The sequence below is a fragment of the Crinia signifera genome, chromosome 3 (assembly GCF_055691185.1).
Source record: "Crinia signifera chromosome 3, ASM5569118v1, whole genome shotgun sequence".
NCBI classification, from domain to species: domain Eukaryota; kingdom Metazoa; phylum Chordata; class Amphibia; order Anura; family Myobatrachidae; genus Crinia; species Crinia signifera.
In genome coordinates, this window is record NC_139219.1 from 36610024 (window position 1) to 36637276 (window position 27253).

Below are 27253 nucleotides of genomic sequence, written 5' to 3' on the forward strand. Positions count from 1 at the left end.
TTAACATTGAATCCTATGAAAAATCGAATCGCATCGGATTGCATGCGATCTCGCAGGATGCATTGTACTGGGTGGCATGATCATCCATACAGAGGGAGAGAGAGGACAGGCTGCTACTGCGGTTGTCTCTCTCCCCAGCTCATGGCACATGGCACCAAGCAGCATCTGCTGAGCTGGGGAGAGAGGCTGTGCTGCAGCGGCGGCAGCCTGTCATCTCTCTCCCCACTGCCTGGCTCCCTGCAATGGGGAAGGGGTGAGCAGGACCTGGGGCCCCTCCAGCAGATCCAGGCCCGGGTAAGAAGTACCTGCTCCCCCCCCCCTCCCTCGACTCCACTGGTAGTAGTCACACCACTGTGCCCATTTTTGTGGTTTCCCAACCAAAATGTAAAAAAAATGTCCACTTGTGTCATCATACAAAAGTGTAGAGTAGCTTTACAGCTTAGATGCACTGTTGCAATACAGGCATGTAGTGGAAGTTTTGATACAGCATACATAATCTGAAAATCTGAAAAGCTCCAAAATCTGAAACTTTTTGAGCACAGACTGAGAAAGTGACACATTCACTTTATGAAGGTTTCAGGTATAATATTAAGCCTATTTTTCATTATGTTTTCTAGGTGTAACCGCAGTCCCATCTACTTCAGTAATTCACCATTTGCAAATCTGTAACATCTATTTGGTAAGTAATACATTTTTGTTATTTAAAACAAGAAAATAATTGCAGTAGAGTATGTTTTTTTCTAGAATTTTGGTTGATTGATCAGGGCCTATGCCTGTCGGTGACGCCAATTTTTTCCTTTTATCTGCGGTAACTTATTAAATGAAAGTACGGTGGAAATAGATAGAGCTTGAGATTGCAGCATGTATTTCTATTTATTGCATGAAGGAAGGTGTATGAGCCTTGATATGTATATCCATTCTCAGTGCGAGATTGTTGTGCGTTTGTTTATAGTTATTGACCATCGCATTATGTAGAATTGCAATATCCAAAAATTCTGAATTTTATTTGTATCTTAACCAATCAGAATCTACTTTTGTAGATTGTATCTGATTGGCTGCCCATAGCAAGATCCCATAGAACTCCCATCTTAGTAAATTTCCCCTTTTGGGTTATTTAGTAAAAAAATCAATCCTAAGTGCATCTCTACTACTACTATGGGGATATCCCACTTATTCGTGGGATATCTAAATGAACATCTATAATGAGCTCTTTAATGGACAACTCTCCTGTCTACAAAAGCGTTTGCTAATAAAAAGAATATGTTTCTTTCCCAGTAGCTTAAAGTATAAACCTAGTATTCCCACCTACCCATTTTCTTATTTTCCCCCTTTATCACCAATCCCCTATGTATTCCCCTATGTATGTATTAGCCACCACTATTGCAATACGAATATTTTTGTTTCAAATCCCAATCTGTTATTTCTAAACATGTTCTATGTCCTCATAGTTCTCTTAATAAGTCTTTAAATTACAACCTGTTTGTCTTTGTTGACAACCTATCTGTACGGTTGTATCATTATACTTAGCCCTATTAAAGTAAAGCATTTCAGAATTTTATTTTGATAGGTACAGTACTTGTAAATGTCATTTCAGCTCATTGGTCACTGTCATAGCCAGTTCCCAGTGAGTTGATTGGCTGCATCTTCTGTGATGTCACTAGTTATTCAAATGGTGATACAAAGTTCGGCTCCCTTGGTGTTGGGTGATTGATCGATAGTCAGTAGGTCAACACCATAGGGTCGACAGTCAAAAGATCAACAAAAAGGTTTACATGGTGTCACAGGTGATGGATTTGATGGTATTGTGTGGTGCACAGGAATACATGATTGAACAGAAGATTTAAAGAGATCAGGTTTAATGAAGGAACTCATATATGAATGACATGGACTAGAATCAAATACTTCTTTGAAGAACATTCATGCTTGAGCACAGGTGACTTAATTAGTACTGCAGTTATTTTGATGTAACCATCTGTGCTGAAGACTGGATATCATGAAAACCTGCCTTGTTAGTGAGCCTTGAGGACGTAGGTTGGAAATGTCTGCATAGAACATACAGAAACAATATGCCCATAGTACAAAGGTTCCAAAATATGGCCCTCAGGTCACCCTAATGGACCAGTTTTTAAGTAGAAGTTTAAACAGAAGATACAAGACTCCCTTGGTGGCCTCACCGGGTAACCTATATTCTATGTATTGGCAAAGGCTAGTATAGACCTATCTAATAAAGGAAAGTTACATTTAAGGTCCATACACACTGGACGACTATGCCCAGCATGTATGGACAGCGATGATGACAATCATCGTTGCGGGGTAAGACGCTCCGTGCATACACACTGAACGGCTTTCCCCCTGCCCGGCGCCGACGGAGGGGGGGAGGACGGCATTGCATAGCGGAGCACTATGCAAAGCCTTCCTGAAAGCCACTCATCTGCTGGTATAACCAGCAGATGAGCGGCTTTCCCGGCGATGATGCGGGAGCGAGCAGCAGCACTCACCACTCACCGCCCGGGCATACACACTGGGCGGCTTTGAGCTGAAAGCCGCTCCAACCTGCTGTTTTGATTGACTTTCAGCTCAAAGTCGTCCAGTGTGTATGAGCCTTAAGAGATGCAGGTCAAGGAAAACCTGAATGAAAAAACACAGATTGGGGACAATATTTCAGCTCCTCAGCAGGAGCTACTGACTGCAGCCTGTTATCCCACAGAACCAGCCTGTTGTACCTGGTGAGAGCAGTGACAGAAGCCCTTCATCATAAACTAATGGCTCCTTGGATATAAGGACTGCTGACGCCGTGGGACACTATCTCTGGAATACATTTAATTATCCATGCACATTTTTAAGCTCATTTAAAGTAAGCTGAATCCTGCGCTCCTCTCCCCATTGAAAGAGTAAATAATCCAGCTTTCTATGCAAAGCAGAGATTGGTACAGAGATTTGTCTTTTAGATGACTCGCAGCAATTATTAGAATGTTCCTTTGTCAATGAGTGCTATCAGACTGGACCCATGTGTCAGCATTGTTGCATTATAAATACTATGCATGTCTCAGTTAAATACATAAAGGCCCTTATTCTGGTTGATTCAACCGATGTTTTGGCTTTGGGCATGTGCAGGGCTTCTGTGTGGGCCGCTTCAAAGACTTGCACAGTCTCTCGCACGGGGGTGGAGGGAGGGTATAGATGGAGGGGAGCAGAGCCTATATTTCCTGGGCGTACCCACCAAAGCAATGGCTCCTGGGAGCAGGCGGCTGACATCACAGGATGTCAGCCGCCCGCATAGTTCTTGGATGGGATGCGGTCGTTAGGTTGGCACAAGAAAGGTCGACACTCCTTAGGTCGACAATTCAGAAGGTTGACACAGGTTTTTTTTTTTTTTCCCACTGTGGTTCCAGAACAGGTGGTAAGGCCCATACACACTAGAAGATTTTAATTTCAAAGACTTTGGCAAAATCTTTGATAGATATATCTGTCATCAAAGTAGTGCGTACACACTGAGCTATATGCTAGCTACTGAGCTATTAAGAGATTTTCAGGAGGCGAAAGACTGAAAATCATTCATTATAAAACCTATTTACATAATGGGCTGGGTTTACATTGGTGGGCAGTGGATCTGCTAATGGATACATCGCTGGCAGCGATGTATACATTACCAGCTTATTTTCTTTAAAATTGGTGGGCAGTGCTTTGCTTGTAACTTCCAGCATTTTAGAAAATATTGGGGGTCAGTGGTTTCACTAAAAGCCTGTCTTAAAACATTGGTGGGCAGTAGTTTTAGTATGTGCCTAGTTGCACCATTCATTGGTGGCAGTGTACTCACTTATGGCACTGTATGTACATTAGATGCTGTTGGTACTGCTCTTCTCCTCCGCAGCGGCGCCTTGAAGTTGTAAGCACAGACGGAGCAACAGCAAGGCGGGTAAGCAGGACGTGGGACAGGGAGGGAACAAGTACCGCTGATCTCTAGGTGCCGGTGGACGGGAGAGCAGCACGGGGGGAGGAAACAAGTGCTGCAGCGCCATTTGAGGGGAGGGCATACCTCCCAACTTTCCGGCTGCAGAAATAGGAACACTTGCGCGGTCCCAAAAAGGGCTTATGCAAATGAGGGGTGCAGCTTATGCAAATGAGGTGGACGGGAGAGCAGCACTATATGTGCAGCACATACTTTTTGTACTAGATCTCATCTCACCGTAAAACCGAGATGCGATGAGATGCGATATTGTATACAATATTGTATACGATAATTGTAACGTGTATGGGCACCTTAAGTCTGCAGAGACTGACTTAGATTTGCGAGCACTATAGAAATCATTCGATGGTCGGCATTTGAAGGCTCGCTAAGCAGCAAACATCCGCACCTTTGCAAGCCAACCAGAATGACCCCCAAAATACAGATATCCTTATCGGACTATACAGCGGAACTAAATCATACAAACATGCCATTAATACAGGGCTATATACAATTCAAGCCGTTAATGACTCACAGCAATGACGAGCGCTGAAACTGCCCTGTCTATGCTCGAAGCACAGAGGGAGAGTGAGGTCTAGTTGTGCATTTTTAATGCGATATCGATGGATAAATTATGCAATACAGGAATATCATCTAGCGCGTGTTGTTGCTAAGAGGCCATTTACTCACTTACTCACTTCAAGCCTGTGACTAATAAACGGTAGCAGACGAGCCACATGTTTTATTATTTTGGGAATATGTCAAAACAATTCCTAAGCACAGAGTGAGTATCACTGAGATACGCTTAGGAATTGCCGCACCGCTAACGTACATCAAAGGCCTCCAAAGTCCTGTGTCGTTATCAGGAACATACGTTAGGCCTGTGTACTGGTATTTTATCTGAGCGCGGCAAACAAATATAATAAATGGTTCAGAGAGCAGGATAAGTGACTCAGACGGGTACAAAGGTCGCAGATACGGAAGTCATTGGAGCCTAGAGTGATAGAACTCACTAGCCGTAACATTGACTCCTATAATATGCTAGTAATTATAATTGGGTATATATACAGTGCATGTGATGCCTTGCAGACCTGGCTACATGCAGCAAAAGTCACATGACGTCAGAAGACTCAGAGGTTCTATGCTGAGCCATTCACCTTTCATCCGTACAGATAGAACTTCAGTGAATCAAATGTTCTGTGGCGCAGGATCATAATCTAATGGATCCACTTTTGATCTTTCATGAGGGTGAGATACACAACGGACTGAAACATTGAACTTATTTTGCTAAAACATAAAATTAGCGAACATGTAGATTCTATCAGCCGTATTGCTTAAGACCCATTGGGGGAGGTTTATCAAAAATTGGAGAGATAAAGAGAGACAAATTCCCAACCCATCTGCTTCTAAATGTCATTTTTCAAACACAGGGCCAGATGTATCAAGCTTCATAAAGTGATACAAATGGAGAGTGATTGTTAGGCGCCGTACCTGGCGTCGCCGCTGTCCAGGTCCATCGGCAGCATTTGCGCTGCTAGGACGGCGGCCATCTTCCGACGCGCGTCGTCAGGAAGCTTCGGGATGTTGCTAGGCAACACCCCGAACTTCCGCTCCGGACGCTCCTGCACGGGGAAGACGATGCAGAGCGTACAAGGAAGTGATGTCACCACAGTGGGCGGCTATTTCAAATATAAGCCGGCGTCTTTCTCTCACTGACGCCGGTTATAGCGTTCTGTCTGCTATTGCTTAAGTTCGTGTTCCTGGTTCTGGTCCCTGTCGGAAGTTCCCTTGCTGCTCTCCACCTGCCTTGCCTTGCCTGCTTTGTCCTGCAGTGTCTGGAGTTCTGTCGGTGTGCCCAGCTGTCACTCATCTTTAGCAGAAGTCTGCCTAGGCTTGTCTGGGTCCCTGTCATCTTACCAGATAAGTCAGGGGTTACCCTGTGCTTCTTCTCCTGCTGTTTGGCATCATTTCTTATTGGGCTTATCAGTCAGCATTATTACCATTTTCTGTATATAACATCTTACAAGCATTGTTGCCATTTCTTTATATAACATCTTACAAGCATTGTTGCCATTTCTTTATATAACATCTCACAAGCATTGTTGCCATTTCTTTATATAACATCTCACAAGCATTGTTGCCATTTTGTGTCTCCTATTGAGCAGTATTGCTCTCCTGGGGTTTCTGGGAGTTCCCCGGCTCTGGGGTCTAGTTAGGCTTTCCCCTTGCTCTCTCCTGGCCTCGGCGGATGTGTTGTATTTTCCTAAGACCTGCCTGTAGCGGAGTGGGGCGGACCTAATTCGCCCTTCAGCCGAGACGGGCCCAGGTGAAGCCTAGCACCGCACACATCCGTCAAACCCAGCCAGAGGCAACGGAGTTAGGTGGCCGGGGACACTCCCAGAATCCTTACATTATAACCGGCCAAAAAGGACTAGGATCCCCCAGCGGTTCTGGAGGATCTTCCTGTACTCAGTTGTTGTGCTCGGGTGTCTTTTGTTTTTTCTACCATCATGGATCCCTCTGCAGGGGGTCCAGCTCAAGTACTCTCTGATCAGGTCCGTCTCCTCACGCAGCAGATGGTGGACTTGTCTCTGCGGGTGGAGACACAGGAGGAGGTCAGGAGAGTAGTTCCTGCTAGTCATCAGTTTGTCAAAGAACCTAAGATGAATCTCCCCGATCGTTTTTCTGGCGACAGGAAATTGTTCTTCAATTTTAGGGAGAGCTGTAAATTATATTTCCGTCTCCGTCCTGCCTCCTCAGGCTCCGAAACCCAGAAGGTCGGGTTGATAGTCTCTCTACTCCAGGGAGATCCACAAACATGGGCCTTTGGTTTAGGGGCAGATAGTCCTGAGCTCAGTACTGTGGATGCATTTTTTACAGCTATGGGGGTGCTGTATGATGATCCCGATAAGGCAGCCTCCGCAGAGTCTCATATTCGGGCTCTGAGGCAGGGTCGCCGTACTGCAGAGGCTTATTGCTCCGAATTCCGTCGCTATGCTGGGGATACCACTTGGAATGATCCTGCACTGCGGAGCCAATTCCGTCTTGGCCTTGCAGATCAGATCAAAGATTTCCTGGTACAATATCCGGCGGCAGCGTCTCTTGATGACTTAATGCAGTTGGTGGTTCGCATTGACAGGCGCATCAGAGAGAGGCGCTCTGAGCGAGAGTTGCCTTCCTATCCTCCGGCCGAGACTGGAGGAGAGCTGGTGGGCGGGTCTGAAGAACCAATGCAAATTGGTGCATCTCGCTTATCAAACCAGGAGAAGGCACGTCGTCGCTCCCTAGGCTTATGTTTATATTGTGGGGGTAAGGGGCACCTTGTGGGCACATGTCCAGAGCGTCCGGGAAACGCCAGGGCCTAGGGGTTAGGGGAGGAATCCTCTTAGGCCAGTCCCGCTTATCTCCCAATAATTCTCTTTTGTTGTTGGTGTGTTTAGGTCTGGGGGCTCAACGATGGGAGTCCCAAGCCTTTGTGGACAGCGGAGCAGCCGGGAACTTCATTGATTCTCGCCTGGTTCAGGATCTTGCCATCCCACTCGTCCCTCTTCCTTCCGAGTTGTCTGTCTTTGGCTTGGATGGTAGTCTCCTTCCCAAGGGTCAAGTTTCACATCGCACTGTGCCCTTAGACCTAAGCATAGGTTCTACCCATTCTGAAAGTGTAGAATTCCTCGTTATTCATAGTCCCTTAGCTCCTGTGGTACTGGGCTTACCTTGGTTAAGGTTACATAACCCTCATTTCGATTGGCGGACGGGGGAACTGCTGCGTTGGGGTGAGTCATGCGCTGACTCATGTCTGCACCTCCCTGTCAGGGTCTCAAGTTTCGCCAATCCTTTTCTCCCTGCTCCTTATGTCTCTTTTTCTGATGTCTTTTCCAAAAAAGAGGCTGACACCTTACCTCCCCATCGGCCGTACGACTGTGCCATCAGCCTCCTTCCTCAGGCCAAATTACCCAAGGGTCGTTTGTATGCATTGTCCTTACCCGAAGCTAAGGCGATGGAGGAGTATATTGCTGACAACTTAAAGAAGGGCTTTATTCGGCCCTCAAAATCTCCTGTGGGGGCGGGGTTTTTCTTTGTCGGCAAGAAAGATGGTACGTTACGTCCGTGTATTGATTATAGACAGCTAAACTTAATTTCTGTTAAGAATTCTTAACCGTTGCCTCTGATCTCTGTCTTATTTGATCAATTGCGCTCTGCCACTGTTTTTTCTAAAATTGATCTCCGAGGTGCGTATAATTTGATTAGAATCAAAGCAGGGGATGAGTGGAAGACCGCTTTTAACACTCATACTGGTCATTATGAGTACCTTGTGATGCCCTTTGGATTGGCCAATGCTCCGGCGGTCTTTCAAGACTTCATTAATGACGTCCTTCGGGACTTTTTGGGGGTTTTTGTGGTCGTTTATCTGGACGATATCTTGATTTTTTCCTCATCTTTGGAGCAACATAGAATGCATGTTAAAAGGGTTTTACAGAGACTCAGAGAAAACTGTCTTTATGCTAAACTCGAAAAATGTGAGTTTGAGGTCCATAGTATTTCCTTCCTTGGTTATATTATTTCCCCGGAGGGCTTCTGTATGGATCCTGCCAAGGTTCAGGCTATCCACTACATTGAAAGCAGTCCAGAGATTTCTGGGGTTTGCAAACTACTATCGCAGGTTTATTCCGGCGTTCTCTGATATTGTCGCGCCCATCGTTGCACTCACCAAGAAGGGTGCAGACCCCGCTCTCTGGTCTACAGAGGTCCATAACTCTTTCCGTCTTCTCAAAGAGGCTTTTATTTCTGCTCGTATCTTACGTCATCCAGATCCTGACTGTCCGTTTATTTTAGAGGTAGATGCCTCTGAGATTGGCATTGGGTCTGTACTTTCGCAGGTAGATCCCAAGGATGGTCTTTTACATCCCTGTTCCTTCCATTCTCGTAAATTTTCTTCCGCAGAATGTAACTACGATGTGGGGAACAGAGAATTACTGGCCATAAAATGCGCTCTGGAGGAGTGGAGGCATTGGCTGGAAGGAGCCAAATTTCAGGTGACCATTTTCACTGATCATAAAAACCTCTCTTATCTTCAGGATGCCAAGAGACTTAATGCCCGTCAGGCAAGGTGGGCGTTATTTTTTGCTCGTTTCAATTTTCGTATCACCTTTAGGCCGGGTTCCCGAAATGTCAAGGCAGATGCCTTGTCTAGGAGTTTTTTAGGTCTTCAGGACAAGGAGTCGGCACTTGAGACCATTATTCCATCTTCTCGGATTCATGTCGGTATGGCACAGACACTTTTAGATAAAGTCTTACGGGCACAAACGGAGGCACCCGACCTCACCCCTTCAGGGAGACTGTTTGTTCCCTCTAGACTCCGAGGGACAGTCCTTGCTGAGTTTCATACGGCCAAGACGGCAGGTCATCCGGGTTGTGCCAAGACATTGGATTTAATCTCCCGTTCAGTATGGTGGCCATCAATGAGAGGGGATGTGGAATCTTTCATCAAGTCCTGCGAGGTCTGTGCCAGGAACAAGTCCCTCCGCACCCCCCCCACGGGTCAACTTCTTCCTTTGTCTTGTCCGGAGAGACCATGGACCCATATCTCAATGGATTTTATTGTAGAGTTGCCTTCTTCCTCTGGTCATGATACCATTTGGGTAATTGTGGACCGCTTCAGCAAGATGGCACATTTTGTTCCCTTGGTCGGTCTTCCCTCCGCTAAAAAATTGGCTTCATTATTTTTGTTGCATGTTTTTCGCCTCCATGGGCTCCCCACAGATATCGTCTCGGATAGGGGGGTACAATTTGTTGCCAGATTTTGGAAATCCCTTTGTGCAGCTTTAGGCATCAACCTCAGTCCATCTTTTGGGTATCATCCTCAGTCGAATGGACAGACTGAAAGAGTCAACCAAAACCTCGAGCAATTTTTAAGATGTTATGCTTCCAAGTGTCAGAACAAATGGTCTGAGCATCTGCCTTTCGCAGAGTTTGCATACAATAATGCATGGCACTCAGCTTCTAAAATGTCTCCGTTTTTCTGTGTCTCTGGTCAACACCCCAGAGCCAATTCTTTTGATCCCGGATCTTCCGGGGGTGGTTCTTGGTTGTCACAAAAGAAGGTCATCTGGAACAAAGTTCATAAGGCTCTTCTCACGGCTTCTGCATCTGCCAAGCGATTTTCCGATCGTAACAGGAGGCCCTGCTCTTTTAGAGTAGGAGACTGGGGGCGAAATGTAATAGGGTGCGTTTTTATTTTTTTGCTATTTTGCCCGCAAAATATGCCGTTTTCGCCCATTTCCCGAAAATCGCATATTTTATAGGGTGCGATTTGCGGGAAAAATCGCATTTTTTAAAGGTGCGATTTTTAGTTAGACTAAAAATCGCATCCAGATGTTTTCCCATTAAAAAGGATAGAAGTCGCATATTTAATGGGTTGCGATTTTTAGTAAAGCTTACTAAAAATCGCAAAAAAAATAGACCAGGTTCTGCCTGGCGCTTTTATCAGAAACATGCACAGATCATTGAGATCTGTGCATGGTTCTGTTGTAAAACAATAGTTAAAACAAAAAAAAAGAAAAAAAACGGCGTGCGGTCCCCCCTCCTAAGCATAACCAGCCCCGGGCTTAAAAAGCCGGTGCTGGTATAATAAAATCAAAGGAACAATCAAGTTGGGGTTCCCTGGATTTTATAAAACCAGCACCAGGCTCAAGGTCCGGCGCTGGTTCCCAAAATACGGGGGACAAAATGACTAGGGGTCCCCCGTATTTTAAGAACCAGCACTGGACACAACCAGCCAGCAGGGTAATGCCACAGCCGGGGGAAACTTATTATATAAGCTCCCGCGGCCAAAGCATTAACCCCCTGGCTGGTCAGCATGGGCAAGGGTCCTGGGGAAGTGGGGACCCCCCCAATGAAGGGGTCCCCCCCCTCCAGGACTTACCAGCCCATGCTGATAGTCCGGGGCTGTCCCCGATGCCCCTGGGCGGTGGGCATCGGGCTGATGACTTGTGTAAAAAAAAGGATAAAAACTATTGTTCTTTACTGGCGAACTATGAGTCCCAGCAAGCCTACCCCGCATGCTGGAACTTGGAGAACCACAAGTCCCAGCATGCGGGGCATTAAAGGGCCCGTTGGCACTTGTAGTTCTGCAGTGAAAAAAATAGTGCACAAAATCACACTGACACCCTGTAAAATAAAACTTTAATACACACAAAACGCACACACTGATACTTACCTACCTTGAGCCCGTAGGTCGGTCCCTGGATCCTGGGTCCGGGCTCCGGGGCTTCAGGGCAGAAGAGTCCGGTTCCGGGGCCTTGGTCCTGGTTCCGGGGCTGGTCCTGGGGTTCCGGGGCTCCTGGCATGAAGAATCCGGGGTCCGGGATCCGTGGTAGTCCCCAGGGGTACCTAAGGAGGCAAATCCTACTCACCTGCTCCCCGGCGGCGACCTCCGGTGACAGCGCTGCTCCAGACTGGTACCCGGCTTGAAGGACTTTGCCCGGCGCTGAGATGTTTCCTCTTCGCCGTCTCTGCACAGAATGATTTCTCGGCCAATCAGAAGCCGAGAAAGTCGGCTCCTAATTGGCCGGAAATCATTCTAACTAGAGACGCCGACGAAGTAACATCTCAGCGCATCCAGAGCAGAGATGTTACTTCGTCGGCGTCTCTAGTTAGAATGATTTCTGGCCAATCAGGAGCCGAGAAAGTCGGCTCCTGATTGGCCAGAAATCATTCTAACTAGAGACGCCGACGAAGTAACATCTCAGCGCATCCAGTTTTGTGTGTATTAAAGTTTTATTTTACAGGGTGTCAGTGTGATTTTGTGCACTATTTTTTTCACTGCAGAACTACAAGTGCCAGCGGGCCCTTTAATGCCCCGCATGCTGGGACTTGTGGTTCTCCAAGTTCCAGCATGCGGGGTAGGCTTGCTGGGACTCATAGTTCGCCAGTAAAAAACAATAGTTTTTATCCTTTTTTTTACACAATTCATCAGCCCGATGCCCACCGCCCAGGGGCATCGGGGACAGCCCCGGACTATCAGCATGGGCTGGTAAGTCCTGGAGGGGGGGACACCTTCATTGGGGGGGTCCCCACTTCCCCAGGACCCCTGCCCATGCTGACCAGCCAGGGGGTTAATGCTTTGGCCGCGGGAGCTTATATAATAAGTTTCCCCGGGCTGTGGCATTACCCTGCTGGCTGGTTGTGTCCGGTGCTGGTTCTTAAAATACGGGGGACCCCTAGTCATTTTGTCCCCCGTATTTTGGGAACCAGCGCCGGACCTTGAGCCTGGTGCTGGTTTTATAAAATCCAGGGAACCCCAACTTGATTGTTCCTTTGATTTTATTATACCAGCACCGGCTTTTTGAGCCCGGGGCTGGTTATGCTTAGGGGGGGGGACCGCACGCCGTTTTTTTTTTTTTTTTTTTACAACCAAAATCGCATATATGAAAATGCGCACATTTTCAGGACTGAAAATGCGCACATTTTCATGACTAAAAATCGACCTAAATCGTGGCAAATCGCATTTTTTGCCGCTAATTCGCATCTCATTACATATGCGAATTAGCGTAAAAAAATGCGATTTTTAAAGGTGCGATTTCTGGCGAGTTTGGAACTCGTCCAAAAATCGCAGCCTATTACATTTCGCCCCAGGTTTTTCTTTCAACCCGGAACATTAAGATTCGCCAAGCCTCTCAGAAACTGGGGCCTCGCTTTATTGGTCCTTTTAAAATCATCAGTCAAATCAACCCAGTAGCTTTTAGGCTCCAACTGCCCCGGACCATGAAGATTCATAATACTTTTCATTGCTCTCTTTTCAAGCAGGCTTCTCAGCCCAGGCGCAAAGGACCCGCACCCATTCTTGTCCAAGGTCGCAAGGAGTTTATTATAGAAAGGATTCTTGATTCAAAGGTGACTCGCAATCAGCTCAAGTTTCTAGTGCACTGGAAAGGATATGGCCCGGAGGAGAGATCCTGGATTCCGGACAACGAGCTCCACGCTCCTTTTCTTAAAAGAAAGTTTTTTGAAGAATTTCCCCATAAACCCAGGGTTGGGGGTCCCTTGACCCCTCCTCAAGGGGGGGGTACTGTTAGGCGCCGTACCTGGCGTCGCCGCCGTCCAGGTCCCTCGGCAGCATTTGCGCTGCTAGGACGGCGGCCATCTTCCGACGCGCGTCGTCAGGAAGCTTCGGGGATGTTGCTAGGCAACACCCCGAACTTCCGCTCCGGACGCTCCTGCACGGGGAAGACGATGCAGAGCGTACAAGGAAGTGATGTCACCACAGGGGGCGGCTATTTCAAATATAAGCCGGCGTCTTTCTCTCACTGACGCCGGTTATAGCATTCTGTCTGCTATTGCTTAAGTTCGTGTTCCTGGTTCTGGTCCCTGTCGGAAGTTCCCTTGCTGCTCTCCACCTGCCTTGCCTTGCCTGCTTTGTCCTGCAGTGTCTGGAGTTCTGTCGGTGTGCCCAGCTGTCACTCATCTTTAGCAGAAGTCTGCCGAGGCTTGTCTGGGTCCCTGTCATCTTACCAGATAAGTCAGGGGTTACCCTGTGCTTCTTCTCCTGCTGTTTGGCATCATTTCTTATTGGGCTTATCAGTCAGCATTATTACCATTTTCTGTATATAACATCTTACAAGCATTGTTGCCATTTCTTTATATAACATCTTACAAGCATTGTTGCCATTTCTTTATATAACATCTCACAAGCATTGTTGCCATTTCTTTATATAACATCTCACAAGCATTGTTGCCATTTTGTGTCTCCTATTGAGCAGTATTGCTCTCCTGGGGTTTCTGGGAGTTCCCCGGTTCTGGGGTCTAGTTAGGCTTTCCCCTTGCTCTCTCCTGGCCTCGGCGGATGTGTTGTATTTTCCTAAGACCTGCCTGTAGCGGAGTGGGGCGGACCTAATTCGCCCTTCAGCCGAGACGGGCCCAGGTGAAGCCTAGCACCGCACACATCCGTCAAACCCAGCCAGAGGCAACGGAGTTAGGTGGCCGGGGACACTCCCAGAATCCTTACAGTGATAAACAGCCAGCCAATCAGCTCCTAACTGCCATGTTACAGGCTGGATTTGGAAAATGACAGATAGGAGCTGATTGGCTGGTTGTTTATCACTCTACACTTGATCAATTTTTGCAGCTTGATACATCTGGCCCACAATATGTACCATGGCAGTTAGAAGCTGATTAATTGGTACTATACCTCTCCAAGCTTTGATAAATGTCCCCCCATAATTCCTAGGTATACCTGCACCACATGTGTTTGTTCTTTCTTCCTCTCACTGATACGGATTGCAGTTCTGATAATATATGATAAAATGAGGTTAATCCTGATGGATATTTCTTTAAGAGAACTCAACTCAAAATAAAAATCAGATTTTAGAATCTTTGTGCATCTTCTGCAATAGTACCTCGGGGGTGCTCCCTGGATTGCTCACATAAATTAATCGTAGAAAATAAAGTTATTCCTTTTATAATGAAGGCCCAAAACTCATGTTAAAAAAAAAAACACTTGGTGTAATTCATCTAGTAATGCTATTATTAGCTTAGGACATCATTAATTTCGCTGCAATTTAAAGGTTATTACATTACATCTGACAGTGATGGTAATGCGGGCAGACACAGAGCAATGTAGGTTAGATGCTATGTAGACGATTCCACCCTCAGTGACTACTGATTATTATTGTACTGTGATTTTGTTTGTAATTGTGGAATAATTTTCCTGCTGGATTTTGGTGTTTTGGTATTGTTCCGGTTATTTATTTGTTTATTTTTATTTGTATTTTTACATCTTTGGAACATTCGCTGCAGAAGTGCGGGTTATGGTTGGTCGTGATCAGTAAATTTACTGACAGTTTGTAAGAGATATCCAGGTTGAGGTTACAGTGCAGATACAGCTAATTGGGTCATCCGAAAACCTCTCTTTCTTTGCTATGTCATGTGCTGTGTGACTGTGGTTGCCATGAAGCATCTCTATATATGTCTAGTGTACGTGAGTCCCCAAAACACTGCCATCTGCTGGCAGAGAGTGAAACTACATCTTTCTCACACTTTCACAAACACAGACAGTAGCAGGCTAGCTTTCGAGTGGGCTTACTAGTAATTTTTTGTCAAAATTCCTCTAATAGTCTTCTGCAGTGATTTAAAAAAAATTTTTTTTTACATTTTCAGTTTTTTTTTATGATTTTTGCTGCTTTATTATTATCAAGAGTATTAAAGAGAGTATTTTAAATATGTATTTTGCTAGGGGTTTTATGCTCACTGCCAGGGGTTATATGTTCATTGCTGTGGGTTATATGCTCAATGCTGGGGGTTATATGCTCATAACCAGGGGATTCATACTCGTTGCCAGGGGTTACATGCTCATAGCCAGGGGTTTCATGCTCATTGCCAGCGGTTTCATGCTCATTGCCAGGGGTTACATGCCAATTGCTGGGGTTTACATGCTTGTTTCCAAGGGTTTCTTATTAATTGCCAGTGTTTTATTTTTTGTCTTGTTACCAGTGGGTTTACATGCTTGTTAACAGGAAGTTGCATGCCCATTGCCAGGGGTTTACATGCTTGTTGCCAGGGGTTTACTACATGCACATTGCCAGGGGCAATATATATTGTATAATTTGTAGATATCTGCAATAATTCACCATTTAATATTTAATTATAATTCACCATTTAATATTTAATTATGCTGGGCCAGATTTATCAAGCTTCATAAAGTGATAGAGTGGAGAGTGATAAAACACCCAATTGGCTCCTAACTGTCATGTTACAAACTGGGTTTAAAAAATGACAGATAGGAGCTGATTATTTATCACTTTCCACTTTACCACTTTTTGAAGATACGTCTGGCCCGATATGTGTTAAAGTCTTTTTCTTGTAAAGTGTTTCTATTCTCCACATTGCCTGGGCTGCGAGGAGATTGCAGGAGAAGCCGGATTCCTGGGAGGTCTGACTTCCTCTTTTTAATCACATCTGTGTGATATATGTGACAGAGTGACCAATCTTGTATGCCTGGAGCAGCTGTTTGGGTCTGTAGATGGGTAGACAACTGGCGTAAGATGATCTGGAATTACCCACAACCTCCTTGAACACGCAATAGATTATTATTATTACAGGGTTCTATGGGTGGGTTCTGTAATGTAGCTACTACACTATGTAAAGGATTAAACAAGGCTGCAAATGTTGCCCCCGAACCCCCGCAGACATGTGAATGGATGATTTGCATAATCACTCATTAAAAGCTGGGGAGAAATCATGCGATGATCTGTGAAATCTAATGATTTCTTCTGCGATCGCAGATCTGAGACCCCTCTATGGTCGTCAGCTGCCCGCCCTACTCTTGAACAGGGAGGGCAGCTGACATCCACTGATGTCAGTGCAGCACGAATAATCTTTGGGTCCGATTCGATGCGCACAGGACCGCACGGCGGATTGGATGTCAGACACATGGTATTTGTGCCGATTTCTCGGCCCAATACGCTGGAATTGGGTGAAATCGGGCTCAAATCGCAAAGTGCATGGGGGTCTTATAAGTTAGAATCTGTTTGGTTGCTACAGTATGTGCAACATCTTCACTTCTAAAACCTGCACTTTTTACTAAATATTCCTCAGAGTGTTTACAGCTGAAGTGCTTCTTCTGTGAGGGGGAGCCAAGTCCTCCCCCCCTATAAACTGCTGTGTTTGGTGTGGGAGCTTCCCATAATGCTTCTACGCCTGTAAAAAATACAGTGTATGAAAAAATGGATTATGGGGGGAATTAATTTAACGGTTGTGAAAAGATGGTAGCCTCGGCTTTAATGCCCGAGGTTACTCAATTAGAGCCCTATAAATTACCCTGTTATCAGGGGTTTAAAACATAGAATCCAGGATAACTTCCTGGATCTACAGTGTTAATGGGTGCACAGGTTATTTTGGGGGGGATTTCTTTTTGGGTCTGCTCAGACCTGAATCCAGAAATCCCTGTTAACTGCAGCTTACAAAATAGTAGGTGGAAGCTTACTGGTTGCTATGGGCAACTCCACTTGACAACTTCAGCTGATTCACTACACCTTCCCCTTAAGGGGTTACCTTAATAGAATCAACCCCCCCCCCCCCCCCCCCCCTTCAAGTTTTGCAACACACTCATTCCCCATCTCATCGGAGACCACGAGGCCTGCGAGGAATGGTCACGTGACAGCTGATATGGTCGCGTCACCATTGGTGAATGTCCTGCATTTCTGAAGAGCTGTCCCATGCCAATCTCTATCTCTGACCCAGATTCGGGAAATGTTATATTAACTTCAGATTCAAATTTATAGTAAACTCAGATGAATCTTTTTTAACTTAAATAATTGATAAATAATGCGTACAGTACTTTAGTAAATAGTGTCCCGCGTTGCCGAGATCAGCCCCCCCCCCCCCCAATTTGGAATGCTGACAGAGAGCGTTATGTAAGGCCGCATCAGATTGCTTACTATTTTTATACAGCATAAACTTTAATTTACTCGCTTCATATTGTGTGTAATGTGCCAGTGTTTTCCTTTTGGAATGCCAGCTGTGAACTTTAATTAAATTTACGGCACAGAACCTTCCTTAACTATTGATGGGATTATTTCAGTCTTTGAAATAATCGCTGGATTTCCCAGGTATGTAAAGTTGTTTACTTAGATTTAATGTTAATAAAAGCCATATAAAACCATAATGTTATTAGCATGTTTATTTTTGGCCTTGTTTCAAGTTTTTAGTTTAAAGGTCTTTATGTGGAAATTTATAGGGAATTTACAATGTGTAGACCTTTGCTTCTTTTTTCAGTAGCGACATTTCCATTGATGTTTCTGTTATATACCCCTTTCACGCCGCATCTTCAACCCGGATTATTGCCCGGTTGATGATTTATCAACCTGGGTCCAAGTGCCGTGTGAAAGCAACCCGGCATTCTGACCCAGGTTAAAAGAAGTGCTAATCCCGGGTCAGATCTGGGCTGCTGTGCAGTGTGAACGGGTGACCTGGGTCCTGTTCACACTATGGAGGAGGCAGTGCTAGTAGACCGAGTCTGCTTCATGCGCTGCCTCCTCTCCCACCCCCAGTTATGCTCCGCCCCCATCTGACGTTAGCGACCCAGCTTCTTACTGGGTCGCAGTGTGGGCTAAACATCTTGGACCAAATCCTGCATGTGACCCGGCATTTGCAATGTGAAAGGGGTAATATTAAGCCAGGGCTTGACAAATACCGGGGGCCAGGTCGCCATGGCGACCAGATTCTGCTTCCTGGCGACCAGATTTTTTTGCAGGAAGGAAGCAGAATCTGGTCATGTGCAGATCAGCGGCAGTGGTGCCTGACCCCCGGCAGCGTTCCCGCTAGGTTGGTTTTGCTGTGCTGACAGCCGCTCTTAGGGGAGGTCAGTGCGGGGTGGGACGCTGCCGGTATCACTGACACGCTGTCAAACTCTCCCCCCCCCTGCGCTGATAGGCGGACTGCTCACCGCCTCTGAGATCAGTAGTCAGCTGTTCCGTGCAGGCTTGGCGACGGGGGAGGGCAAGGGGGACAGCCGCAATCCAGAGGTCTGCATCCACAGTCGCCTGCTGTGATACATGATGTGCTGGCGGTGCGCCTGGATCTGGCTGACGCCGGCTCCCTTTTTTTCACGTGGACTATGACTGTGTCCCCCGGCTCAGCTTCTCCTTCTACACTATCTACACAGTGAGCCTTAGCCAACCTATGGCCAGGCCAGATATACTGTACTTATGTCTGTCTGTGTGTGTGTGTACTGTACTTATGTCTGTGTGTGTGTGTGTGTGTACTGTACTTATGTCTGTCTGTGTGTGTGTGTACTGTACTTATGTCTGTCTGTGTGTGTACTGTACTTATGTCTGTGTGTGTGTGTACTGTACTTATGCCTGTGTGTACTGTACTTATGCCTGTGTGTGTGTGTGTACTGTACTTATGCCTGTGTGTGTGTACTGTACTTATGTCTGTGTGTGTGTACTGTACTTATGCCTGTGTGTGTGTACTGTACTTATGTCTGCGTGTGTGTGTACTGTACTTATGTCTGTGTGTGTATACGTGTGTCTGTGTGTGTGTACTGTACTTACAGTATGTCTGTGTGTGTACTGTACTTATGCCTGTGTGTGTGTGTGTGTGTGTGTACTGTACTTATGTCTGTGTGTGTATATGTGTGTGTGTGTGTGTACTGTACTTATGTCTGTGTGTGTATATGTGTGTGTGTGTGTGTGTGTGTGTGTGTACTGTACTTATGCCTGTGTGTGTGTACTGTACTTATGTCTGTGTGTGTGTGTGTACTGTACTTATGCCTGTGTGTGTGTACTGTACTTATGTCTGCGTGTGTGTGTACTGTACTTATGTCTGTGTGTGTATACATGTGTCTGTGTGTGTGTACTTTACTTATGCCTGTGTGTGTGTGTGTGTGTGTACTGTATATATGTCTGTGTGTGTATATGTGTGTGTGTGTGTACTGTACTTATGTCTGTGTGTGTGTGTGTGTGTGTGTGTACTGTACTTATGCCTGTGTGTGTGTGTGTGTGTACTGTACTTATGTCTGTGTGTGTATATGTGTGTGTGTGTGTGTACTGTACTTATGTCTGTGTGTGTGTGTGTGTGTACTGTACTTATGCCTGTGTGTGTGTGTACTGTACTTATGTCTGTGTGTGTGTATATGTGTGTGTACTCTACTTATGTCTGTGTGTATATGTGTGTGTGTACTGTACTTATGTCTGTGTGTATATGTGTGTGTGTGTGTACTGTACTTATGTCTATGTGTGTGGGTGTGAAAGGAAGAGGAGAAGCAGATAGTGTGATATCCTTAAAAACCTAAAACTGCTTAAAATTTTCACATACATATTTATGGCATATCACAGGGAAATAATTAATATAATTATATACCCTCCATTCTCTGCACTACTACTACAACCACCATCCCACCCTGCTCTGTATCACTACTACCACCCTCTGTTTCTGCTCTGTACCTCTACAACCTTCCTGCTCCACATCACCCCAGTAATGGGCATAGGAAACTTCCAATTTAAATTCCAGCATAGTGGAGGGGTTATAGTGATGGAGGGACCCATTTTTCTGTTGCCAGCCCTGCTTCCAGGCACCCCCCTGCCGCCCCCACCCCCACCCTACTGTAAGTTATTGGGAGGGAAATGACTGCGCATTAATGGGTAGGGGGATTGGGAAGGAAATGCCTGCCTTAGAAATGGGGGTGGGGGGAGGTGGATGCTTGCACAGTAGTGGGGGTGGGGGGGGGGTGGGGGGTGGCAGCGCCCTGCCCTTCCCTGCCCTAAAACAATCCAAACTAGGATGCAGAAGGCAAAGGGCGACACTAATATGCAAGAGGGCATGCGGCAGCCCATTGGCAGCATTGCATTCTCTAGAAACCTATGGGAGATGCTGCTGGCGCCGTGACAGGGGGGATCGCAGCAGGAATCAGAGATTCCTGCTGTTGTCCCTCCTGATACATTTGGTTGATACCTAATATTTGAGGCTAACCCTTTTTGGGGATATAGCTGCAAATATTATGATAAATGGACCCACTTTTTGTACCATGCGAGGCGATGCACACTCCCGTGCATCACATGGTACAAAACGTATGTGCAGCATGTACTTTTTGAACTAGTTCAAAACGCATGCTGCTGTAGCGCATTCGCACCGTGTATGGGCACCCTTAGTTTGTCTGGCTCCTACAATTTCATCCTGGCTCCTAGATTTAAAAAAAATTGTCAAGCCCTGTATTAAGCTGTATATTGTGTATTGTGTATACAGTGTTTGGATCTAAAATGCTATTTTAGGTACTTGTTTCCTAGCACAGCCACACCGATCAGAATCGCGGTCATCGGGGGTAAAATCGGGGCCATCGCGGGCATCGCGGCCGCTAAAAAAATCGGGTGCGATGGCCAGACGCGATGCCCGCGATTTCCCCATAGAGAACAATGTTAAATGCCTCAATTTACCCGCGATGACCACGATTTCCCATAGGAAACAATGTGAAATGGCTCAATTTAGCCAAATTATCATAGGGAACATTGGTAAATGGGCCAAAAACACCCCTGAACATTGAAATGTCCCCCCAAAAGTTATTGACGCCACCCCGCCATCAACGTGAACCCGAAGCGTGGCGAGCGCAGCGAGGCCGCGAGGGGCGGCGGTACGCGTCCTCCGACCTTTTCATGCCCTACTATTCACTAGGGCGTGGAGTGAGAATAGAATAGTGTGGCGAGCGTAGCGAGCCACCGAGCCCGAAGCGTGGCGAGCGCAGCGAGCCCCGCGAGGGGACGCGGATACCTTCACAGTTATACGCGTCCCCTCGCGGGCTTCCCAGGTGTCCATGGCGACGCGGACACCTGGGAAGCCCGCGAAGGGACGCGTTTACCTGTGAAGGTATCCGCGTCCCCTCGCGGGGCTCGCTGCGCTCACCACGCTTCGGGCTCGGTGGCTCGCTGCGCTCGCCACACTATTCTATTCTCACTCCACGCCCTAGTGGATAGTAGGGCATGAAAAGGTCGGAGGACGCGTACCGCCGCCCCTCTCGGGCTCGCTGCGCTCGCCACGCTTCGGGTTCACGTTGATGGCGGGGTGGCGTCAACTACTTTTGGGGGGACATTTCAATGTTCAGGGGTGTTTTTGGCCCATTTACTATTGTTCCTATGCTGATTTGGGTAAATTGATCCATTTAACATTGTGTCCTATGGGAAATCGGGGTCATCGCGGGTAAATTGAGGCATTTAACATTGTTCCCTATGGGGAAATCGGGGGCATCGCGTCTGGACCATTTAAGCATTTTTAGGTGCACACGACGTGACCGACCCGATTTTTCACTGTTTTCAATGCATTTCAATGGAAAAATCGGGGGCATTGCGTCGGTCGCGTCGCAGGCCACTCAAATTACCCCCGATGGCCAAGATTTGTGGCCGTGCTAGGAAACAAGTACCCTATTTTAATAAAATCAGGGAATATGTTTTTACTTACAATATAAGGGTTTTAGCTGTATCCCTTATATTGATAACTGCAAGTGATGTTAGCAGTGTTTAGCAATATGTCTTTAGAGCAGTGAAGGTTTATTCATGTTTGTGTCCAGTAACGGACTGGGGCATATAGGGCCCGCTGGGGTAATGTAGCGGTAGGGGCCCATGTTTCGGGATGTGGCCAGTCTAACAGAGGGGGTGTGGCCAGCCAACACAGAGGTTTTGCTAACCTTTAGAGATTACATTCCAGAAGCATTAGCGCATTTGTGAATGGCGGTTCTCGCAAATAATTTAAGCTAAGGCTTAAAGAAAGCCTAGCTTGAATTCTTTGCGAGTGCCTCCATTCACAAATGCCTATATACTAGGTGATTTGCGATACTTACAAGGGGGGGGGGGGGTGCTGTAGGCCTAACATCATGCTGCCACCAGAATACAGACTACCGAGATGCCAAACGGTAAATATGCAGCACTAGTGGGGGGGAGGCAAGGGTTAGGCTGTGGGATAGGGGAAAGTTTAGGGTTAAGCTGAGGGGAGGTTATGCCAGTTTTTCATTGAATAAATCTTTTGAAATTCGTGAAATGAACTTTTGAGTGCCCTCATTTCAAACACTGAATTCTGAATTTAACCAATGATAAGCGGAGTATTCGTGGATCATCGAGCTGCGGCCGGGAGCTCGACAATCCACGGCCATTCTCGGCAGAACGGGCCCGACAGCTTCTAAAGTCTGGTCCGTTCTGCTGAGATCCCTGTTCAATGATCCCTGTTCCCTTGTCGGGAATAGCGGTGGGAGATTGAATACCCCCAAATGTTATTTTGGGATTCTTCATACTGTAGATCCTAGTCAGATGATACTAATTCAGCACGGATCGCTAATGAGGGAATTGGCAGTGGACTACGAGGAGAAAGCCGCCGCCCAGACAAGAAGAAAATCCGCCCCTTGTTAAATTGTAAGACAATTGCGGTTGGATCACTAATCACTGTCCATTGGCAAATACATGCACAATTCCCGAACCGTATTTGGCAGTTTGTGCAATTGTGAGGAAGTCTGAGGCTTCCACTAATCTGCGAATTAATAAGCCCAACATAAATTGCACAGGTTCTTGACTACTTTTCAAATGTAATGACAGTTGGTATGAACGCTTGAACTCTCACCCCCCAACCATACCAGCTGTCATTACATTTGAAAAGTTTGAAAATTAGTCAAGAACCTGTGTAATTTATATGTTGGGCTTATTAAAGGGATGACCTGGCAACTTTGGTCACAGGCCCTCCTCATAAACACCTGGTCACAGATGCGTGTTTTAGACACACAGAAAACGACAGGTTTCTGCCGCCAAACGTCGGCTTCCCGTCAGTCAATCTCCGCCCACATTTTATTTATGATCCATAGGCATTTTTAGTCGCTAAATCCCATATCGCATGTGCACCGTGGTCATTCTCAAAGAAGCAAAAAGTCACAAGAAGTCGTAAAACTCTACAACTATATTAAGTACTACATAAATAAATATGTTTTATTATTATTCGAGTTATTCATTATTAGTATTATTCATACTGGCTTGGATGCTGCAAAGCCTGCTGGGTGATTATTTTGGGTTTCCAGGGGAATCAGTTCTGTGTGGTAGAATCCCTTTATAATGTGCTGAAGGTCCCTGAAGTGTTTTCGTATTATGAGTTGTATAATTCCAGGAAGAGTTATTTTAAAATTGCATTTACACGTCGTGCTGGGGGGCTAACACTCATTCTGTTTATTGACATCCTTCTTCTTTCTATAAAAATTGCATGGCCTGCTGTTTGTCCTGATTTGTAAGTTGCCACAGTGCAGTGGGGGGGAAAGGAGATGCCAAAAATAGGGACATGCGAGCAAAAAACATCTGTGCGCATGAAACACAGAGTAACGAGGGCCCTGCTCATTAGAGACGGTACGTTTTAAATGCCGTGGGTACATATGAAACACGAGGCGTGAGTGGCGTGGGGAACCACAAGCTCTGGTGTCGACAATGACTCTATAAACTTTTGGAAACTTGTCGACCTTTTCCTTTTCTACCTTTTTTCCATATCACCCTATGATCCAACACCCTTTTCTCACAATATGTATAATGTATAATTCACATTCACAGTCTGGAACCCGATCCCTAAAGTTAGGCTCCCCAGGCAGTGGGTGACATCAGGGGGTTTCCCAGTCACTTTTACTGTTAGGGATTTAAATCAGCACCAGCTTTATATGTCACCTTTTTTCATAGTGTTGCAATTACATTTGACCCCTTTGCATTATATACTTAAGACATACTCGGGTACTTCTGTAAGTAACAGGAGACTCCTGATTGTTGGTGTTATCCCCTGCACCTCTGGAAGAGTAGGTGGATCCCCCACATCTCACCTCAGTGAAGTGGGCAGGATGAGGAGATTAACGGGAATCCTTGCATCATATATAGGGGAGGAGGCTTTGCAATGTGAACAGTGCAGTTCTAGCTCCGTCCCCTCATTGCGGACAAATAGGGTGACATTCTATGCGTTGAGATAAATGCGCATTTTTTTTAGCGCACCACATCGCCGCAAATCGCACTTTTTCAAATCGCACTTTTCTGTCAAAATTCGCATATTTAATGTGATGCGTTTTGGAGGCTGAAAAGTGCGATTTGCGGCGAATTGGTGCGCTGTCTTTAGTCCTGAAAATGTGCGATTTTCATGTCTGAAAATCGCACGTTTGCAGGAAAGCGCAAAGTAAAAAAAAAAAACGCGCGGGGTCCCCCGCCAGAGCATAACCAGCCCCGGACTCATTGAGCCGGTGCTGGTGACGTAAAATCAGGGTCCCCGACAAATCGGGGTCCCCTTGATTTCATGAAACCAGCACCAGGCTCAAGGTCCGGCGCTGGTTCCCAAAATACGGGGGACAAAATGACTAGGGGTCCCCCGTATTTTAAGAACCAGCACCGGACCCAACCAGCCAGCAGGGTAATGCCACAGCCGGGGGACACTTTTATATAAGGTCCCGCGGCCAAAGCATTAACCCCCTGGCTGGTCAGCATGGGCAGGGGTCCTGGGGAAGTGGGGACCCCCCCAATGAAGGGGTCCCCCCCCCTCCAGGACTTACCAGCCCATGCTGATAGTCCGGGGCTGTCCCCGATGCCCCTGGGCGGTGGGCATCGGGCTGATGAATTGTGTAAAAAAAAGAAGTAAAACTATTGTTTTCTACTGGCGAACTATGAGTCCCAGCAAGCCTACCCCGCATGGTGGGACTTGGAGAACCACAAGTCCCAGCATGCGGGGCATTAAAGGGCCCGCTGGCACTTGTAGTTCTACAGTACAAAAAATAGTTAAAGAAAACACACTGACACCCTGAAAAATAAAAGTTCAATACACACAGAACACACACACACTGATACTTACCTACCTTGAGCCCGTAGGTCGGTCCCTGGGTCCGGGCTCCAGGGCAGAAGAGTCCTGTTCCGGGGCCTTGGTCCTGGTTCCGGGGCTGGTCCGGGGTTCCGGGGCTCCTGGCCTTAAGAATCCGGGGTCCGGGATCCGAGGTAGTCCCCAGGGGTACCTAAGGAAGGAAATCCTACTCACCTGGTCCCCGGCGACGACCTCGGCATCCTCTCCGGCTGAAGCGCTGCTCCCATCTGGTACCCGGCTTACAGGACTTCACCGGCGCAGAGATGTTTCTTCCTCGGCGTCTCTGGACAGAATGATTTCTGGCCAATCAGGAGCCGAGAAAGTCGGCTCCTGATTGGCCAGAAATCATTCTGAATACAGACGCCGAGGAAGAAACATCTCTGCGCCGGTGAAGTCCTGTAAGCCGGGTACCAGATGGGAGCAGCGCTTCAGCCGGAGAGGATGCCGAGGTCGTCGCCGGGGACCAGGTGAGTAGGATTTCCTTCCTTAGGTACCCCTGGGGACTACCTCGGATCCCGGACCCCGGATTCTTCAGGCCAGGAGCCCCGGAACCAGGACCAAGGCCCCGGAACAGGACTCTTCTGCCCTGGAGCCCCAGAGCCCGGACCCAGGATCCAGGGACCGACCTACGGGCTCAAGGTAGGTAAGTATCAGTGTGTGTGTGTTCTGTGTGTATTAAACTTTTATTTTTCAGGGTGTCAGTGTGTTTTCTTTAACTATTTTTTGTACTGTAGAACTACAAGTGCCAGCGGGCCCTTTAATGCCCCGCATGCTGGGACTTGTGGTTCTCCAAGTCCCAGCATGCGGGGTAGGCTTGCTGGGACTCATAGTTCGCCAGTAGAAAACAATAGTTTTACTTCTTTTTTTTACACAATTCATCAGCCCGATGCCCACCGCCCAGGGGCATCGGGGACAGCCCCGGACTATCAGCATGGGCTGGTAAGTCCTGGAGGGGGGGGACCCCTTCATTGGGGGGGTCCCCACTTCCCCAGGACCCCTGCCCATGCTGACCAGCCAGGGGGTTAATGCTTTGGCCGCGGGACCTTATATAATAAGTGTCCCCCGGCTGTGGCATTACCCTGCTGGCTGGTTGGGTCCGGTGCTGGTTCTTAAAATACGGGGGACCCCTAGTCATTTTGTCCCCCGTATTTTGGGAACCAGCGCCGGACCTTGAGCCTGGTGCTGGTTTCATGAAATCAAGGGGACCCCTATTTGTCGGGGACCCTGATTTTATGTCACCAGCACCGGCTCAATGAGTCCGGGGCTGGTTATGCTCTGGCGGGGGACCCCGCGCTCGTTTTTTTTTTATTTTAACCGTTTTTTTTTTTTTAACACCAGAACCCTGCACAGAACATTGCGATCTGTGCAGGGTTCTGGCTAATTCGCCAAACAGACCCTGGTCTGAAATAAGTGCGATAATAAGACACCTTAAAATTGCGATTTGCAAATGCGCATAGCATTAAATAAGCGAGTTGTATACTGTTCTGTACGAAAACATCTAGATGCGATAAAAATGCAAATTAATCTCGCACTTTTGGTCAGCATGCCTTAACGCACATAATATGCGATTTCAGTCCCTTAGCGCATCCCATTAAATTGGCGATTTGAAGGAAAAATGCGATATCGCCATTTTGTTGTCTAATTAACGCAAAAAAACGCAAATCGCTGTCCATAGAATGTCACCCATAGTGTCATGTTTTCCATTTTGGGCCTAATGACATCAGTGCTTCGTCCTACATTGCCTCAAAGTGTTCACCAGCACCTCCTCTCTGGGCTTCTCCCTGCATGTGTTCTTCTACAACGATCCCTCATGACGCCATCTGGCGTGAGGTGCAAATTCCTTCTCAAATAGACAAAACATTGTGCACTGCAGGTGGGGCAGATGCAACATGTGCAGAGAGAATTAGATTTGGGTGGGGATTTATTTCAAAGTGAGATCCATATTGCAGTGTAAAAATAATGCAGCCAGTATTT

At 46.8% G+C, this 27253-nt stretch overlaps 1 protein-coding gene across 6 annotated transcripts in view; it reads left to right on the top strand.

Moving 5' to 3' along the window:
* Positions 1–27253, top strand: part of PLCB4 (phospholipase C beta 4) — a 305420-nt gene that overhangs the window by 127037 nt on the left and 151130 nt on the right. For all 6 annotated transcript variants that reach the window (XM_083175639.1, XM_083175638.1, XM_083175634.1 and 3 more), the window contains exon 3: positions 618–679. The gene's annotated coding sequence lies outside the window, so the exon portion shown is untranslated. The remainder of the gene's footprint in view (positions 1–617; positions 680–27253) is intronic.